This window comes from Aphelocoma coerulescens, assembly GCF_041296385.1.
Source record: "Aphelocoma coerulescens isolate FSJ_1873_10779 chromosome W unlocalized genomic scaffold, UR_Acoe_1.0 ChrW_unloc_scaf_2, whole genome shotgun sequence".
NCBI lineage: Eukaryota > Metazoa > Chordata > Aves > Passeriformes > Corvidae > Aphelocoma > Aphelocoma coerulescens.
Genome location: NW_027184081.1, coordinates 3405949 through 3424696, shown reverse-complemented (window position 1 = coordinate 3424696; position 18748 = coordinate 3405949).

Sequence of the window (18748 nt, the reverse complement as noted above, 5' to 3'; positions counted from 1 at the left end):
CGCAACTATATATAGAGCATCATCACATTCTCTCCAAGTGGGTAAGTCCACCCTTGCAGCGCAGCGTTTGCAGCCCCAGATCGGACTTAGAGATGGGCCAGGTGAGAAAGCATTTGTTGACTATCCCTCGTCTCTGGAAGTCTTGATACTCGCAGCGCAATCAGGTCCGCACACCTTCAGTGTGGCCACGTTCAAGCAGCTAGAGCTCCCAGAGATGGGAGAGTCAGGACAGAAGACGTTCCAAAAGTACCGTGTACTTACAGCAGGATTAAAACTGTGCACAGCAGTCTGCAGCACTGTAGCTTCCTTCTCTGACAGACGTGCCATGCCATTGTTGGCTCTCGCAGCTCGGTTGCTAACTGCTCTCCTGAAGAAAAGAGCTAGAAGAAAAAGCCAATGCTGGGCTGCACCTTCCCCTTGCCTCACGTAAAGCCACCTAAACTCCCCACTGCACTCTCTACTTCCCCTCTCCTTGGCATCGACCACTGTGTTTTCTGCATCTCGGAGCTGAAAGGTAAGCGCCAGTGGTTCCAGGGATGGTTGGAAGGTAAGTAGCTGTCGTAGAACTTTCTCCCTCTCAATCTTAAAGTGAAATCGGCCGCAAGGGGGGTGCCAGCCACGCTCCTTTCTCAGTTTGTACGCTGCGGACACGAGCCCGGTGCTCTGCGCCTTCGTTCCGCCTCTTTAGTACCCATGTCGCGCTTTCATTCTGCCGGAGTCGAACCATCGTCTACTTGTCGCACAAAGAGCACTGTGCCGGCAGCGAAATGCCCCAGCCAACTGCTTCTGCCGACACACGCCTGGGCTATGCACTTTCCCTCGCAGCGACATACAGCAGCACATTCGGTCTTTCTTGTCGTCCAAATGTAAAGGGAAAGATTCGACGCTACGTCTGGCACAGAGAACAGTTTTAGGTCAACAAGCTTACCCAGAGCTTTACTCCGATGCGTGGAAACCAGTGTTTGCACCACATTCTAGTGGCAGCCCTCCTTCTTTTACAGCCTGCACAGCCCCGTCAGATCGTGGTGCTCTCTGACACTTTCCTTCTCAGTTCCAAGTACCACCGCGAACATTACAGCCTTGCAGGGAGCAAAGACGCGGATAAACGTCTCGCACCGAAGAACGTGGCTGGACGAAAATATGTTCTTCCTCTCTCCTCCTCGTCGCCCAGATTGTGGTGCTGTGTTGAAAGTCTTGGCCAGCGAAAAGCTAATCCAGCCAGTGTTTCTCTCCTGACGCATTTCGCTGAGCGAGAGCGACACAGAGAGCTTGGACGTTGCAAAACAGCAAGGAAATGATTGTACGTCGAGCTCAGGAAAATCCGTGCACAGCACACTGTGGGATGCGTGCAATGCTGACGCTTAAGAGCGGCAAAGCTCAAAGGCATCGCTGGGCTCGAGTACTGTCCAGACCACGGAGAAGAACGAAGCAGCTGGGCCACGGCTTAATGTACTCAGTGGAGCGAATTTCAAATGTCCAGCCAAGAGCTGCTTCACAAGCAGATTCAGCTGAGAATGCTCTGGCTGCTTCACAAAGTAAAGCGCAGCCGGTGCACTCCATCACACTACCTGGCCAGAAAAAGGTTCCTAAACCTTAAGTACCGCAGAGTCCATGCAGCTGGAGCACACCCAGAAGGACCCGTCCAGATGGAAGGCGTTCTTCAAGTACCCCCCTGCTCCAAGCAGCTTTGAAACGGAGCACAACACACTGCGGCTCGGCAGCTTCCTTCTCAGATAGACGTGCCGTCACATTATTCCCTCTCGCAGCTCCGTTGCCCACTTGCAGCAGCTGCTACCAAAGAAAAAGGCTCCAGGAGTATAAGCCACTGCTGAGCTGCACTATCCCCTTGCCTCACGTAAAGCACCAGAAACTGTCCGCTGCACTCTGTATTTCCATTCTCCGCCGCATCTACCACTGTCATCTCTGCATCTCGAAGCATAAACCTCGTCACAATTGTTTCCGGGGAAAGCTGGAAGACAAATAGGTAGCAGCACAAGTAGCTGCAGGTTGAACTTTCTGTTTTCAACTGCTAAATTGAATCCGAAAACAAGCGAGTGACAGCCACGCTTCCTCTTGCAGCCTGTGCTATGCACACACCAGCTCGGTGCTTTGCCTTCATTCTTATGCTCTTCGTACCATGTCGCGCTTTCGTTTTGCTGGCGATGAGCCGTCGTCTACTTGTCGCACAGAGAGAACGGTGCCAGCAGAGAAACGCTCCAGGCTGCTGCCTCTGCCGAAACACGCCTGGGCTATTCCCCTCAGTGCTAGGTAGCACAACATTCTATCTGCATTGTGGTCTTAATCTTAAGGGAAAGATTCTCGACTACGTCTCACACAGAGAACTGTGCCGGGACAATACATGTGTTTTATTATCCCTTCTCGATATAAGACTATGGTGCTGCATTGGAACTGTTGGCCAGTGGAAGGCTAATCCAGCATGTGCTTCCCTCCTGATGCATTTCGCTGAGTGAGAGCGGAGGAAAATCTGTGCTCCGCACACTGTGGATGCGTGCAGTATACACGCAGAAGAGCGGCACAGCTCATAGCCATCGCACACACCAGCCCAGTGCCATGGGGCTGCGGTCTTCTCCCTTACCGGCGCTGGACAGAACTGAAGCATTCAGCTTTGGCTCTCTTCAGTGTGTGTACTGCACGCATCCACAGTGCGCTGTGCACGGATTTTCCTCAGCGCTACGTGCAAGTACAGCCTTTCTGCTTCGCAGAGCCAAGCTGTCCGCGCAAGCCCTCACTCAGAGAAATTTGTCAGGAGAGAAGCACTTGCTGGATTAGCATTTTACTGGCCAACAGTTCCAATGCAGCACCGTAGTCTTATTGCGAGAAGGGGTAATAAAACCCACGCTTTCAGTACAGCACCACAATCCGGGCGACGAGGAGGCGAAAAGAACATCTTTTCGCCTTTGCACGATCTTCTCTGCGGCACATCTATCCACGTCTTTGTTCCCTGCAAGGTTGTACGGTTCACGGTGGAACTTGGAACTGAGAAGGAAGGTGCAGAGAGCACCGCGATCTAACGGCGCTGTGCAGGCTGTGAAAGAAAGAGAGCTACCACTGGAATGTGGTGCAAATACAGGTTTCCACGCCTCGGGGGTAAACTCCGAGTAAGCTTGTTGACCTAAAACTGATCTCTGTGCCAGACGTAGCCGAGAATCATTCCCTTGACATTCAGGCTACAACGCAAACAGAATGTGGTGCTATCAAAGGCTGCGAAAGAAAGTGCATAGCCCAGGTGTGTTTCGGAAGGATCAGCAACCTGGAGCGTTTCTCTGGAGCCTTTCTCTGCTGGCACCGTTCTCTCTGTGCGACAAGTAGACCACGGTTCGTCGCCAGCAAAACGAAAGCGCGACATGGTACGAAGAGAGGAAGAATGGAGGCGCAAAGCAGCGAGGTGGTGTGTGCATCGCACAGGCTGCAAGAGGAAGCGTGGCTGTCACTCGCTTGTTTTCGGATTCAAATTAGCAGTTGAAAACAGAAAGTTCAACCTGCAGCTACTTGTGCTGCTACGTATTTGCTACTTGTGCTGCAAGTGGGCAACGGAGCAGGGTTGTACTTGAAGAACGCCTTCCATCTGGACGCCTCCTTCTGGGTGTGCTCCAGCTGCATGGACTCTGCGGTACTTAAGGTTTAGGAACCTTTTTCTGGCCAGGTAGTGTGATGGAGTGCACCGGCTGCGCCTTACTTTGTGAAGCAGCCAGAGCATTCTCAGCTGAATCTGCTTGTGAAGCAGCTCTTGGCTGGACATTTGAAATTCGCTCCACTGAGTACATTAAGCCGTGGCCCAGCTGCTTCCTTCTTCGCCTTTTGCGGTGTGGACATAACTGAAGCCCAGCGATGACTTTTAGCTGTGCCGCTCTTAAGCGTCAGCATTGCACGCATCCCACAGTGTGCTGTGCGAGGATTTTCCTCAGCTCTTGCTCAGCGAAATGCGTCAAGAAAGAAACACTGGCTGGATTAGCCTTTCGCTGGCCAAGGCTTTCAATACAACACCACAATCTGGGCGACGAGGAGGGAAAAGGCAGAACATCTTTTCTTCCAGCCACGTTCTTCTGTGCGAGATGCCTATCCGCGTCTTCGCTCCCTGCAAGGCTGTAATGTGCGCGGTGGTACTTGGAACTGAGAAGGAAGGTGCAGAGAGCACTGCGATCTGACGGCGCTGAGCAGGCTGTAAAAGAAAGAGGGCTGCCACTGGAATGTGGTGCAAATACAAGTTCTCACTCGTCGGGGGTGAGCTCTGGGTAAGCTAGTTGACCTAAAACTGTTCTCTGTGCCAGACGTAGCCGAGAAGCTTTCCGTTAGGAATCAGGCTACAAAGCAGACAGACTGTGGTGCTACGTAGCGCTAAAGAGAAATTGCATAGCCTAAGCGTGTTTCGGCAGAAGCAGCAGCCTCGAGTATTTCGCTTCCAGCACCACGCTCTTTGTGCGACAAGTAGACGACGGTCCGTCTCCAGCAAAACGAAAGCGCGACCTGCTACGAAGAGCATAAGAATGAAGGCAAAGCAGCGAGCTGGTGTGTGCATCGCACAGGCTGCAATAGGAAGCCTGGCTGCGCCTCGCTTGTTTTCGGATTCACGTTACCAGTCGGAAACTTCAAGTCCAACTTGCAGCTCCTCGTGCTGCTACCTATTTCTCTTCCAGCTTTCCCTGGAAACAATTGCGGTTAGGTTTATGCTTCGCGATGCGGTGGAGAAGGGAAATAGAGAGTGCAGCGGACAGTGTATTTTTTTTTACTTGAGGGAAAGTGCTTCCCAGCAGTGGTTTTTACTTCTGGAGCCTTTTTCTTTGGTAGCAGCTGCTGCAGGTGGGCAACGGAGCTGCGAGAGTGAATATTGTGACGGCACGTCCATCTGAGAAGGAAGCTCCCGAGCCGCAGTGTTGTGCTCAGTTTCAAGGCTGCTTGGAGCAGGGGGGTACTTGAAGAACGTCTTCTATCTGAACGCGTCCTTCTGGATGCACTCAAGCTGCATGGACTCTGCGCCACTTAAGGTTTAGGAACCTTCTTCTGGCCAGGTAGTGTGATGGAGGGCACCGGCTGCGCACCGTGCTCTTTGTGCGACAAGTAGACGACGGTTCATCGCCAGCAAAACGGAAGCGCGACATGGTACGAAGAGCATAAGAATGAAGGCAAAGCACCGAGCTGGTGTGTGCATCGCACAGGCTGCAAGAGGAAGCGTGGCTGTCACTCGCTTGTTTTCGGATTCAAATTAGCAGTTGAAAACAGAAAGTTCAACCTGCAGCTACTTGTGCTGCTACCTATTTGTCTTCCAGCTTTCCCCGGAAACAATTGTGACGAGGTTTATGCTTCGAGATGCAGAGATGACAGTGGTAGATGCGGCGGAGAATGGAAATACAGAGTGCAGCGGACAGTTTCTGGTGCTTTACGTGAGGCAAGGGGATAGTGCAGCTCAGCAGTGGCTTATACTCCTGGAGCCTTTTTCTTTGGTAGCAGCTGCTGCAAGTGGGCAACGGAGCTGCGAGAGGGAATAATGTGACGGCACGTCTATCTGAGAAGGAAGCTGCCGAGCCGCAGTGTGTTGTGCTCGGTTTCAAAGCTGCTTGGAGCAGGGGGGTACTTGAAGAACGCCTTCCATCTGGACGGGTCCTTCTGGGTGTGCTCCAGCTGCATGGACTCTGCGGTACTTAAGGTTTAGGAACCTTTTTCTGGCCAGGTAGTGTGATGGAGTGCACCGGCTGCGCTTTACTTTGTGAAGCAGCCAGAGCATTCTCAGCTGAATCTGCTTGTGAAGCAGCTCTTGGCTGGACATTTGAAATTCGCTCCACTGAGTACATTAAGCCGTGGCCCAGCTGCTTCGTTCTTCTCCGTGGTCTGGACAGTACTCGAGCCCAGCGATGCCTTTGAGCTTTGCCGCTCTTAAGCGTCAGCATTGCACGCATCCCACAGTGTGCTGTGCACGGATTTTCCTGAGCTCGACGTGCAATCATTTCCTTGCTGTTTTGCAACGTCCAAGCTCTCTGTGTCGCTCTCGCTCAGCGAAATGCGTCAGGAGAGAAACACTGGCTGGATTAGCTTTTCGCTGGCCAAGACTTTCAACACAGCACCACAATCTGGGCGACGAGGAGGAGAGAGGAAGAACATATTTTCGTCCAGCCACGTTCTTCGGTGCGAGACGTTTATCCGCGTCTTTGCTCCCTGCAAGGCTGTAAGGTTCGCGGTGGTACTTGGAACTGAGAAGGAAAGTGTCAGAGAGCACCACGATCTGACGGGGCTGTGCAGGCTGTAAAAGAAGGAGGGCTGCCACTAGAATGTGGTGCAAACACTGGTTTCCACGCATCGGAGTAAAGCTCTGGGTAAGCTTGTTGACCTAAAACTGTTCTCTGTGCCAGACATAGCGTCGAATCTTTCCCTTTACATTTGGACGACAAGAAAGACCGAATGTGCTGCTGTATGTCGCTGCGAGGGAAAGTGCATAGCCCAGGCGTGTGTCGGCAGAAGCAGTTGGCTGGGGCATTTCGCTGCCGGCACAGTGCTCTTTGTGCGACAAGTAGACGATGGTTCGACTCCGGCAGAATGAAAGCGCGACATGGGTACTAAAGAGGCGGAACGAAGGCGCAGAGCACCGGGCTCGTGTCCGCAGCGTACAAACTGAGAAAGGAGCGTGGCTGGCACCCCCCTTGCGGCCGATTTCACTTTAAGATTGAGAGGGAGAAAGTTCTACGACAGCTACTTACCTTCCAACCATCCCTGGAACCACTGGCGCTTACCTTTCAGCTCCGAGATGCAGAAAACACAGTGGTCGATGCCAAGGAGAGGGGAAGTAGAGAGTGCAGTGGGGAGTTTAGGTGGCTTTACGTGAGGCAAGGGGAAGGTGCAGCCCAGCATTGGCTTTTTCTTCTAGCTCTTTTCTTCAGGAGAGCAGTTAGCAACCGAGCTGCGAGAGCCAACAATGGCATGGCACGTCTGTCAGAGAAGGAAGCTACAGTGCTGCAGACTGCTGTGCACAGTTTTAATCCTGCTGTAAGTACACGGTACTTTTGGAACGTCTTCTGTCCTGACTCTCCCATCTCTGGGAGCTCTAGCTGCTTGAACGTGGCCACACTGAAGGTGTGCGGACCTGATTGCGCTGCGAGTATCAAGACTTCCAGAGACGAGGGATAGTCAACAAATGCTTTCTCACCTGGCCCATCTCTAAGTCCGATCTGGGGCTGCAAACGCTGCGCTGCAAGGGTGGACTTACCCACTTGGAGAGAATGTGATGATGCTCTATATATAGTTGCGAAGGAAAGTGCTGGTCACTGGAATGTTTTGCCTAGTTTACAGACTTTAAAAGGACTATGAAGGCCCACGCCTTGTTCTAGCACTTGTTCTCTGCGTGCAGCTGCTGGATGTTTGGAAGGGCTTTGGGATCGGCGAGAGGTGGAGGGTAGGATGCTACATAGAGCTTGAAGGAAAGTGCGTATCTGCAGGGCCTTTGATGCAGTTCAGTGGGTGCGAGTTACACGTTGAGCATGTTCATGATGGCACAGAAAAGGTTCTGAAAAGAAAGAGGCCGTGCTGGAACTGCCTTTACTTTTGCCGCTTAGAAACTGCCCAGCCAACAATGAAAAGATTCCTCTTGCTTCCCCGCTACGCGCAGGATCACATCCTTTTATGTCTCCAAGAGGCAGGATGCACAGCGGAGCTCTTCCACCAACTGCACCCACACGACCGGGGCCGCGCCAGCGAAGCGCTTGGCTTTTTCCCGGGCACTGTCAGCGCTCATGGAAACAACCACACGATGGCGCTGTAGACTTGCAAAAGAAGGCCAAGCACCCGGCCCAGCTCGAAACCACCCCAAGGGCAAAGGCAACTTGCACACGTCCCTGCACTCAAATCAACGGTGTCAGAACAAAAAGATTTCCCTCACCTTCCCCTTCCAAGAGCAGACTCCTCTTTACACCACACTCCAAGAGCCAGAAAAACCTCTTTGGCCCAAGCAAATCTTTTCCCTCTCGCAGATTCTGCCCACCAACTTGAACCCCTGGCAAAAACAGAGCTCAGTGCCAGCTGAGGAAGATCTTGCTGCCTACAACTTCACCTGCACCCCTCAAACTAGTAGCACACACGCTGTTCTCAGCACTCTCCTTCTCAGCTCTAGGTACCATCCTAAGCCTTCCCTCTCCCAGAGTCAGGGTCCAAAGACAACGGCACCAGGGACTGCTCACACACCGAAGGCACCAGGACAAAAGGCTCACGAGCTTGGCCTTTGCATTCCCACTGACAGCTCAACAGCTCTAACCCAGAGAGAGCTCTGCCTGTTGGGAAAAGCCTTTAAAATCCCTAAGAGCACCTGATGTGCACATCCACACCTGCTTTCCTTGCCAAAGAGAGCAACTACAAGCCCATCTCCAAAGAAACGGCATCCCCTCCTCCAAAATGCAACACATCCAGCGACTGATCCACCTCCAGTATTGAATATGTCCAGCAATTGCCCCTACACGCACAGGGGCCAGAAGAGAAATGTCTTGCTGGACTATTCCTCCCCATGGTACCTTAACATCTGCTCCAGCAACACGGGCACTATGTCCTTGCCTTCCCAAGGAAAGGCACTCCGAGTCTCTTGGCCTTGCCTTGCCTTCAGTACCGTGTCTAGTTCTTCTTAAGCTACCCTTGCTCTGCTTCCTTTGCCTACGTCTGCCTTGCCTCGCACTACCTACAACTTGCTGGCTTTGCTTTGCCCTGCCTACCACTCTTTCCCTTGCCTTCCATGCAGGCAAGGCGCTGCAAACCAAGTGCAGGCAATTGTGGGCAAGTCAAGGGAGAGGTAGGCAAGGCCAGAGCAGTGAGGGGAAAGCAAATGGAGTGGTAGGCAAGAGAAGGCCCAGAAGTTAGAGGCAAGGCTGGCCGTAGGAAGGAAAGTCCACTGATGGGAAGGCCAGGCAGAAACAGGAAGGGCTTGGCAAGCCAAGGCCCTGGAGGAAAGCAGTAGGCAGGTCAAGGGCCATGCAAAGGAATGCAAGGCTACAGAGGGCTAGCAGGGCAAGGCAAGGAAACTGTTGTGTTGCCAAGGCAAGGCCAGGCAAGGCAGGTGAGAAGTACATTCAATGACTGCTAGTACACAAAAGTGGCCAGGACCAAGTGCTCTGTGTGGCCTTGATCCCGCGTGGGTCATCTCTCCTCTGCACCTAAAAGACTTGAGCTACCTGCTTTGCTTTGTATGCAAAAGAACTCTCATTCTGGTCCCCGAGCTCAAGGGCAAAATGTGAATTGCCCTTCCAAGATTCAAGACATGCAAGGATTGCTCCCAGACAAAGGCTGCCCATAGAGATGAGTGTGGCAACATGCGTCCTCCTCCCCTGGTCTTCCTCTCATGTGATCCTGAAACACCGGAGATGCTTGAGAGCTTTGAGATTCCTAGGAGGAGCAGAAAGGGCAGGGCAAGGGCATGAAAGGTCATTGAAAAGGGGTCTTGAATTCCAGGTGGGGGAGGGGTGAGCAAGGTCATGCAAGGCAAGGGAGGGGTTCAAGGGCAAGGCAAGGCAAGTGGTGGCTTTGCGAGGCGAGGCAAGGCAGTGAGGGTCCTAGAAGGAAAAGGAAAGGTGAGGCCAGACCTAGACGAATGTGAAAGGAAGTCAGGTGGGGGATGGGTGAGCAAGTCAATGCAAGGCAGGGGAGAAAAGGCAGGTTGAGGGAAGGCTACAGAGGGGGCAGCAAGGAAATGCAAGGCATGGGGAAGCATGTGAGGAGTGGGCGCTGCCAGCCGGCCGGGATGGCAGGGGCGGGGCCACTGCAAGTAGCATGGGGGGGATGTGGACGGGGGTGTTAGTGTGCGGCAGGTGTGTGTGTGTGTGTGTGCAGCGGAGTGCAGGGTAAGTGCAGGTGTGTGTGTGCGCATACGGGGGTTTTGTGCCGGGTGCTGTGCCGGGGGGAGCCGTTCCACCGCCAAGAAGGTGTGGGAGTGAAAGGAGTAACATAGATGTGTCTTTACAAAGAGACCGTGTGAATCCGTCCTTAGACAAGGCTAGGAATTTACAGGGAGGGAAGTAAGAGAAGAAAGTATTAGCTCTAGAAACTGTTACTAATCAACAGAGACTGTTGCTCAGCCAAGGCCCTGTTAAATTCCTGAACCTAGAGCAAGGCAGCAAAGACTTAATAGCATTAGGAATAGGTTCGTTTTCTTCCTTTTCCATACCAAAAGGGGGGTGCATATTAGAGGGGGGAATAGAGTAGGCAGTTCCGGCAGTCTGTAATTCCCGAGTACCTCAGAGGGTGCTGTTGCCAGGAACTTAGCAGAAAAAGGGGGCTGCGTCCCGCAATCATTTGAGAGACTCCATGGCAAAAGCCCCATGGCCTCTCCCTGGAGTTGAAGAATGTTACAGGACTCCTCTGTCTCCTTTTTGGTGGATGAAGAAACTCAGAAAGCAACACTTCTGCCAGAACTCTCCAAGACGCCCCCTTTGCTTCCAGTGACTCCATCACTGCCCGGGAAGCTGTCTTTTCTACCAGAGATGTTCGAGATACAGTTAAAAGTCGTGCGGCAGAGAAAAAAGGCAAGAATTGGTTTACAAGGGATGGCAAACAAGAGATACCAGAGCCTTTGGCCCTACCAATACTAAAACAACTCCGTGAAGAGAGTCCTTGCATTTCCTGAGGATTGGCAGAAGCCTTCCTCATGATGCATGTTGCTGTGGGTCTTTTTAGACTGGCAAAACGAGCTGTTGAAGGTTGCTTGATCTGTGCTAAAGCAAACAGCCGAGTTACAAAGTAACCTGCCAGGGGAGGGAGGCCTTGGGCTGCATGTCCCTTCCAAAGACGCCAGGTGGATTTTCCTGAGATGCCCCAAGTGGCAAGGCTTAATATCTTCTGGTAATCGTATGTCAGCTAGCAAGGTGGCCAGAAGCATTTCCAACTGCTTCAGCAATGACAGGATCAGTTATTAAGGCATTGTTGGAACAAGTCATTCCAAGATAAAGCATTGTAGAAGCAATAGACTCAGATAGGGGAACTCATTTTACAGGAAAGATCCTCCAAGGGGTTTTGGCTTCTTTAGGAATACAATGGAACCTCCATAGGCCCTGGCACCCCCAGAGCTCGGCTCGGGTAGAATACAATGAATAGAGAAATAAACACCTTTTGAAGCTGGTAATAGAAATCAAGATGCCATGGGTAGGGCTTTGGACATTGGCTTTGGCGAGAATGAGGGCCCGACCCAGAAGAGAGATTCAGTTATCTCCCTTTCAATCGTCGTTTGCAATTACCCTGGTAAGTCTCAACCTTGGCGGGGGGGGGGGGGGAGGGGGGTAGAGGCAAGTGATGTATATTTAAAACCATCTGTGGCCAGGATACTGCTTCTTGTGAAACCCCTTCAACAGGAAGCTCAGCTGGCACAAGCCCCGCCTTTGGACTTTGCTGCTTGTAACATCCAACCGGGAGATTGAGTCCTAGTTAAGGGGTAGAAAGAAGCGCCAATGGTGGTGAAATGGCGTGGCCCATTCCAAGTGTCACTGACCACAGAAACAGCCATCAAGACAGCTGAACACAGGTGGACCCGTCACACTTGGGTCAAGGTCTCTGAAGCCTCAGAGATTTGCACATCTCGGCTGGAGGAGAAAACCGGGAGGCCGTGACTGACACTCTGCAGGAGCGGGCTGGAGCAGTAGCCAGTGCTTCAACATCAGAGGAAGCCCTGCGTGCCTACCCACAGACCATCTGCTGAAATAGTCTGTATGGGCATCCCTCCTCTAGAATCTCCACTCACTGGGGGGCTAATACTTGCGGCCATTGTTGTACGTTAGGTGGTTTCTGTGTCTTCAATTGCCACAGGTAGTGCAGAAGACAACGTGAAAATTAGACTAGCTAATTAGATCACACTATTAAAACATTTTCCTTAATAATTCTACTTTTATATGGTCAGCTAAGTTTAGGCCAGGAGTGGGAGAATCAATTTGCAGCCTTAGGAGAAGAAGTAGCAAAAGTTTTTAACCTTAGCAATTGCTGGCTCTGTGGAGGGCCAGGAGGATCTGAAGAGTGGCCATGGTTGGCTAGCCCAGCTGAACCTAAGTGGTGGGTCAACACCCGACGTGAGGTCCATACTAGGACAGGATTTTGGGCCGAAGAAGGAAGTCCATGGCCACTTCATTCTTCTCAAAAAAGCACTTATTGCCTAAACAGGACAGGGCATGTCTATGTAGGAAAAGGCGTTTGTCAATTGACTTTCCCTCTGGGTTTAAACCATTGGGTTTCGAGCCCCAATTGCCCTCCTTACAATTGTTCCAAATATCAAGGCAAATGCAATCAAATACCTGTTCGGCTCACTAATGGTAGCTGCGTAAGGTGTTCTTGCCACACTTACCAAAAATATTTGGAAGCCTGTAAAGCAATGGGGAGGAACAAGGGCTTTTTTGACCACCTATTTTTGAGCTGTCCCCACAAAAATTCCACAAGTAGAAGACATGTTGTTTGTGATTATCAGTGGGAATGGCAACACCCGATTGGAACTCAAAGCCTTTTAGTGAGTTCTGCTCCAAATGCAACCAAGCAGCTTGCAGATGTAAAAGTAGATGGGAACCCTGTGTGGGAGCTTGGAAATGCAAATACTGTGACCCTTATGGTGGGGCAACTATTGTTGGAGGACCGTTAGGCCCTGGAATCCTGCTGTATTTTGACCCACCAATTGATGACCAAGGGTAGGAAGGCCCCTTTGCTAATGGAACATGGGCTTTGAAAGGACATTATTGGATTTGCGGCCAATATGCTTAGCTCAGGCTACCTCCAAACTGGTCAGGGATATGGTATATTTATTAGACCATTGTTCTTTTTGCTACTACAAGTTCAGGGAAATCGCTTAGGAATCAAAATCTGTGATGATTTAATTAGAGAAAAGCAGTCAGCTGATGCAGCCCTGGCTGGAGGGAGCACCCCAATTTGAATGAGATAGTTAAGTTACAGGCTGTCTCGGAAATAATTACCAACCAGCCAGCCACAGCTCTTGACCTTCTAGCTGACCAACCCACTTGAACGAGGAAAGCGGTATTTCAACATTGGATGGTATTAGATTATCTGTTAGCAGAAGAAGGAGGAGTTTGTGGGAAATTAAATGACTCGAGCTGCTGTTTGCAAGCAGATGACAGCGGAAATGTGGTCAAACAAATAACAAAGGAAATAACGCCAGCTCATGGACCTGTCCAAATGTTGAAAGGATGGTAATGGGACATGTTTGCATGGTTAACTGGCCAGCTATGGGCTAAATGAATACCATTTCTCCTCTTATATGCTATAGCAACTCTCATCTTTTTACCATGCGTGACACCATGCTGGGTGCAGTTCTTTCAGCAGGTGCTCAAGGGGATGCCGCTAGCAGCCATGCCTACCTGATCCAGAAATGCATACAAAAGGACAGAAAAGGATGTCACTGCAAATAATAGCAAAACCCAAGAAGGCTCCAGAAGAAAAAATTGAATCAATGGTAATTAAGGTTTGTAAAGACAAATACAGATCAAATTAAAAGAGGAGGGATTGAAAGGAGTGAGATGGATGAGTCCTTACAATCAGACCGTGTGAATCGGCCTGTAGACAAGGCTAGGAACTTATGGGTAGTGAAATAACAGAAGAAATGATTAGTTCTCGAGAACTGTTACTAATCATCAGAGACTGTTGATTAATCGAGGCTGTATTAAATTCCTGAACCTAGAGCAAGGCAACAAAGACTTAATATTATTAGGAATGGTTTCTTTTTCTTTCTTTTCGATGCCAAAAGGGGGGTGCATATTAGAGGGGGGCATAGAGTAGGCAGTTCCGGAAGTCTGTATCTCCCGAATACCTCAGCCAGTGGGGAAAAGGAAGAGGGCGTTGTGGCCGGGAACTTGGCATCAAAAGGGGGCTGCATCCCGCAACCGTTTGACAGACCCCATGGGAAAAGCCCCATGGACTCTCCCTGTAGTCGAAGAATGTTGCAGGACTCCTCTGTCTCCTTTTCGGACATAAACCTCAGGCATCGTGGATTAATTTTCCCTAACGGCAGCGACCTACCGCGTGGTCTCCGTGCTCCTCCCCAGCCCCCCGGGAGGTGTAAAATAGTTCCCGGCGGCTCCCACCGCGCGTTACAGACGGCTGCGCGACCCCGGGGCTGCCCGCGTTGCTCCCCTGCCCCGCCAGGGCTGCCCGCGGGCTGCGGAGCCACGTCGCCACCGGCGCGGCCAGGGCCGGGGCCCTTCTCGACAGCAGCCGAGGGGCTGCGGAGCGGGCGGCTGCGGGACGAGCAGCTATTTTATGCCGCGCGGTGCTGCCGCCTCCATCTAGCTCTCCATCGCGCCGCCGGCCGCCCCCCGCCTGGCGCGCTCACGCTCGGCCGCACTCGCCGCCCGCCCAGCCTCGCCGGAAGCTCTCCCGCCCGGGCCGTGCCCCGGCTCCGCCTGCGGCTCGGCAGGGCCCGGCCGCACGCGTGCTGCGTGGCTCGTGGCACCCGCGTTGCGCCGCAGGCGACGGGGAAAGCGGGGCGGGCCGGCGCCGCCGTGGTAGCGCGAGGAGAGGAGCGCCCGGGCGGGGCGGCGAGTGGCGCGGCGGTGAGCGCTTCTGCTTCCTGTCGCTCGGCGGCCGCCCACGGCAGGTGCCGTGTGACTCCGCGGAGCGGCGGGGCCGGCCGGGCGGTGCGCGGCCAAGCTTTCGGCCAGCGGCGGCCGCAGCGAGAGGCTGCTGGCACTGCCCGTGCCGGTGGAGAGAGCGGGGATCCGAGGCCGGCCTTCCCAGGGCGACGAGGGGTGGCCGCCTTTGCCGCGCTGCCCTCCCTGCAGCACGTGGCCGATTCCGGCGAACCCGGCGTCCCAGCAGCGGCGCGGGCGGGAGGGAGTGGGGAGCGCGCTCGGTTGCCGTGCCTGCCGCTCCCGCCCAGCGCTGCGCTCCGCCGAGGCGTTTTCCCGCCCGTCCTGGGCGAGACGTAAGGGACGCTGAACTTGGAGCTTGGCTGTCAGTGGGAGCAACTCCCCTCCATTGTCGATGTCTTTTTCCTGCCCTCCGATTCAGCTACCTTGTGGTAGGTGCGATGGTGCTGAACAAGGGCGGTGTCTTGGCACAGTTGCTGGCATAGATGGTGCGGGAGCTCCACGCAAGGAGCTTTGAGTGGCATGTGTGAGGGTAGGAGGGTACGGCACCCATAGCTGAAGGCAAAAAATGTCGGGGCATGTCATCAGCCGCAGTCATGCTAAGTTGTTCATCTTTGCAAACTGCTTGCCGAGTTGTTCCTTTCTTAGGTAATGGGGGTTTGTATCAACCAGAACTGCATATGGTCAGTATTTGCAGAGAAGGCTACTTGGACTGTTGTTGAAGTGAGTGTAGCAGTTTCTATGGCATTCTGCACAAAAAGTGACAGGTCTCTCTGTGTTCCCCAATTCTTAACAAAGATGAAGTTAGCAAACCCCTGAAAAGAGGTTTTGCAAAACTTCAGGGATTTTTTCCTACTAGTACTGTAGAGACAACCATTGTCACCTTGTCTTTCCAAAAGTGAAGGTTACCGATTTTTGTCCAAGAGCATCAAGTGCTTTTGATCAGCGTTTGTGTGCATGCATTAGCCTTGTTCTTGTTCTTCCTTGGAGAACTTTTACAGTACTCAGATGATCTGTGTAGGCTGCAGACTGCAGTGGTGAACTTCAAGGCTTCCAGCAGAAGGGAGATGCTGTCCATGCTTTGGTTCCTCCTTAGTCTGAACCTTCAATGTCCAAGGCTTCACTTTTCAAGCAATTGGAAGAGCTCCAAAATAAGATATGAACAGGTCTTAATTGACCTTGTCACCCCCCCTGTTAGTCAAGTAATGCTGTGCTTTGGATTTAATTGACGAGTGGAACATGTGCTTAAAATATCCTCGATTACCCTCTCAGAAGGGTTTGAATGGGGAACAAGGAGTTCCCAAGACAAATATTTGGTGTACGAGAAGTAGAATTTAGGAGTTGATTGCAGAGCACTGCATGCACCAATGTCTAAGGAGAATCCATCTTTTGATGTCCCATCTATGCTTGTTCTCATTTGAAATCCTGAGCATTCTGCAGGTTGGTTTTCTTAGGGTTGGGGCTGGGGAAGGAGTGATGGTGGGAGAGGGGTGGGTGTTGTTTTTGGGTTACTTTTTTGTTTCCAGAATAGTGTACAAAGAACTTGTGCCCAAAATCAGCAGTATGAAACAATGCAGATATAAAAGAAGGTCACAGAAATGTCAGATAATATGAATCTGAAAGCGCTTCAGTATTTTACCCAGGAGTTTCACTCCAACAAGGTAATTTTCCTTCACAGAAATGTAGTGGCAGGCTTATGCCATGCTAGAAGTGATGACCTTTCTCTGCCCCAAATTGAGCAGCAAAATATTTTGGCTCTTGATTTAAACCCCTGAGCCAGCTGTGTTTCAGGCTGCAGAAGCTGCAGCTGTGGTGGCAGACACGGGGTGCAGCCCTGCCTGCCAGTCCCCAGCTGGCCTGCGCTGGTGGCAGCCGTCAGCGCCCGGGGTCCCCTGTGCCACCCATGCCAGGGCTCTGCCTGCCTGCCTCGCAGCCCTGGTAGCCTCAGGGAAACATCGCCCTACTCCATCTGCTTTAAAAACAAACAAGCAAACAGAAAGCTCACTGGAAATATATGTAGAAGTCTTGAAACTAATTATCAGCACTTGCTCGGAGTTTGTTGATGGAGCAAATGGATTTTACATAAACTGGTATTGCTGGTACTACTTTTAAATTAGGTTCCTAAACTTCAGAAAGGAGGAGATGGTGGTCACGTACCCCTGAGGAATGTTGGAAAAAGTAAGACAGCTCAGTCATTTCAAGGTGGCCAGAAAATGGGTGTGGCAGTGGAGTGGACACTCTGTGAGTAGGTAGCCTTAAGTCATGTAACGACATGCACTTCAGCGGGAATTTTGCATCAACACCTAGAGATCATGTCATGATGTGTTGCATAACAACAAATTGGGCCAAAATTCTGCTGACTTTGACCAAGGTGGACGGGCCACCTTCACTTAAGCTGGCAAAGGGACATAAGTCAATGATGTTTGAAAAACAGCCATGAAGCATAGCCCCTTTAGTTTGTTGGACTGTTGCAAGTCTGCAAAGCTCTGTTGACAGGTCATTGGAAGTAGCTGTTGGAATCTAACTGCAGTTGGACGCTTTGTCAGTCAGCATCAGCAGGAGGCTTAACGGTTTAGGTTGAGAGGTGGTGCATGTTTTTTTTCAGAGGAATGGCCCAGTGAAGAGCAGTGTTCACTGCCATGGCTACCGTTGTAGCTTTCAAGAGCAATGGTTCATTCAGAGAGAACTTCCTTGGTTCTGCTGGTTTGGTTTCGCAGCTGGAGCAAAGGTACAGCACCGGAAGCAATTCCTAGGGCAGAAGCGGGAGCTATCCAAAGCTCCTGACTTCGTTGTCTAAGTGAGCGTAGTCTAATTGGAGGAGTGGTGAGCATCAGTGATATCAGATTTTTTACAAGTTCTTAATTCTGTCAAATCAAGAAAGAAGGAGAGCGATGAAGATGAAATCCTTTCCTCTTAAATCTGCCTACGCAACAACTTCAGGGGTAGTTGTAATGTGTATTCACCTATTTTGAATTGCCCAAAACCAGGCCTAGAGATGCTTCAGAGTCAGAGAAGCAGGTATTTGCTTTATTCGGTGCTGGGTGCGTGGGGGATCACTCCTAACACACATACACACACACACAGACAGACACACACAGAGCACGCCATACAGTCCAGCATTATGTGTAAAAATTATGAATATTCATCACAATTCTTGGGATAGGAGTGGTTCTAGAAATTACTTCTCGGAAGTCATTAATATCATTAGCATACGTGCCATGCATGTGCTGTGTACGCTGATGGGTGCACTGAGGAAGGCTCCTCTTCTTCCTCGGGGGTCTTTCTGATGAAGATCAGCAGTCTTCGTCACAATGCACTTTTTACCTTTCTTTCTGGAGCATGCGCAGTTCTTCGCTGGATGATTCAGCGATCTCTGTGCTGGTTTTCAAAAGATCCTCTTCCTCTTATCTTGACAAGATTAAGGCGAAGCCTGCTGCTTAGGTTTTGTGATTAACATTTGCTGTCTCTTAGTAGTTCACTCGTGTTTACATGAGTTAACTATGGATCAACCCCCTTCTCAATTTTAGCGCTGAAAGGATCTTAGAGTCATTTAAAGAGATGTCTCCTATGGAGTACTATAAAACTGCTGTCATACATGAAATCCCTATTTAGCTTGGTCTTTGCATGTTAAGTGCCTTAATTAGTTAATTTTGAATTAAACAGTTCTTTTAATTGAATGATAAAGTTAACCCATCAACCCAGGTACAAAAATCAAGCTTTATTATTAGTGTTTTCACTTGTTCAAAGCAGTTTGTACCAGTCCCAGTTAAAATTCCCAGTTAAAAGTTTCCTAGTTAAAAATCCCTTTTTCAAACTTTAAACCACTTGTACACTGTAAGAGTTGTTTTTCCTATGTTAATTGTCTACTTTTATAAGTGTTTTCAGAGGTATTAGATGTATTTTAATTTTTTTTGAGGTTTTTGCTTTGCACTTTAGTCTCGGGACTAACTCCAAAACCCCAGTTTCTAACAGCCAATTGCTATTTTTAGCCCCATAGCCGTTATTCTGCAAGTAAGCTCCATAGCAACCTGAATCTTAATGAAGGCATGTTACCACCCTTACTTCAGCTGTTACTACCCCCCTGACAACGACGAGCTATTGGTAGACAGAGATGATCTGTCAAAAGGAAAGCACCAATCACTTTAGACCACAGGGGTGTGCTGTGGGCGGGCTGTGGGCGGACCGGGGCGGAGCAA